This window comes from Centropristis striata, chromosome 4, assembly GCF_030273125.1.
Source record: "Centropristis striata isolate RG_2023a ecotype Rhode Island chromosome 4, C.striata_1.0, whole genome shotgun sequence".
NCBI classification, from domain to species: domain Eukaryota; kingdom Metazoa; phylum Chordata; class Actinopteri; order Perciformes; family Serranidae; genus Centropristis; species Centropristis striata.
In genome coordinates, this window is record NC_081520.1 from 23601308 (window position 1) to 23602782 (window position 1475).

At 41.7% G+C, this 1475-nt stretch overlaps 1 long non-coding RNA gene across 1 annotated transcript; it reads left to right on the forward strand.

Moving 5' to 3' along the window:
- The first annotated feature begins 252 nt into the window (after positions 1-252).
- On the forward strand, positions 253-764 carry LOC131969683 (uncharacterized). The gene is made up of 3 exons (XR_009394143.1): positions 253-304; positions 388-514; positions 612-764. It is a non-coding gene; the product is annotated as an uncharacterized LOC131969683 (long non-coding RNA).
- Positions 765-1475: the final 711 nt, after the last annotated feature.

Sequence of the window (1475 nt, forward strand, 5' to 3'; positions counted from 1 at the left end):
TCAAGAAAATACCAGCATCTACATCCATGGGTGTCCTTGTCACATCATCCACAACACTGCCAAACAGGCTGGTCAGGCCTTTTTGGAGGTTAGTTGAATCATGTGTGCTTAAGACCTACCGTATCTGTTATGTATAATGTCCAACAGGTTGTTATGCTGTGCGGTGTCATGAACCAATGACAACAATGTCTTGTGACTATAAGTAATCATGTATTGCAGGTGTGTGGATTTGATCCAGAGGATCTCGCTGTGGATGTCGGATATTGGTTTAAAGGAAGCACCAATCGTTAAGGTTACCTGACAGGTATGTATGTGAAGTCCCAATGTAGTACAAATTAAATCCAGAAGAGATCAAATTGGCATTAAATTGTTCCATTCTTGTCATAGAATTCTGTGAGCTCCATGGAAGTGAGTATATGGAAATGCTCATGCACGTTTCCGTTCGATGGTTGAGCCTGGAGAAATGTTATCCTGCAGCAGTATGAGCCACTGGCCAGCTAATTGAAGTCATTAAGTAAGCATCACATTTTAATGATCCAAATGCATGGTTATTAGAACAGACTGAAAAGTAAATGTAGTATGCACAACCATTTTTTCTCTCTTTTTCACAGATGATAAACAGCCAAGGTTCATGAGGCTTATGGAGGCATTCTCTGACCCAATTACAGAGGTGTACCTGCTCTTCTATCAAGCAACGTTTCCAGTCTTCTCCACCTTCAACCTCCTCCTCCAGAGAGAGAAGTCATCCATCTTCCGTCTACATGATAAGGTAAATTGGGAAGGTTGGGATACAGTTTGCTAGTATGATGTTCTGTCTTTGTTCCTTTTTTATTAGCACGAAATACATTTTTAGATGAGGGGTTTCATCCGCAAGCTGCTCTCGAAGTTTCGGAAGCCTGCTTCTTTGCAGCACTGCATGAAATCCGCTTTAAGGAGCCATCCAACCAACTGCCAGGTAATAAGTAATTGTAATCCAAAAGTTTTACATCAGAATATGCACATGCACTATCCACTCACTGATCTCACTCAACACACTGTTTGTTAGAGGGCTGCACACATACATGGGACCACAATGGAAACAAGTCCCCAGAACTTTTTTGTTTCGCCCAAATGTGTGACTGACTATTAGACAGAAATGCAAACAGCATAAACTATTCAATTAATCACTGATATGATGAAGATACTTAAAGGGGTGCTTTCAAGTTAGCTATTGTGGTTTTGGATGGTGACTAAAGTGACTCAACACAGTTTTATTCCCGTCTCATACTGACATGTTGGTGCATACAGCATTGTTAATGACCTCTGAAGTTGTTTTGTGTCTCTTGTAGGAGAAAAGTTGGTGATTGGCTTCACTACTCGAGCTACACTCAACAGGCTCCTTGAAGCAGGAGACATTACACCGCAGCAAGTGCAGAGGTTTCAGAGCCTCTGATGAAACATGCCATGTTTCTGGATGTCCAGCAGAGAGCAGAGTG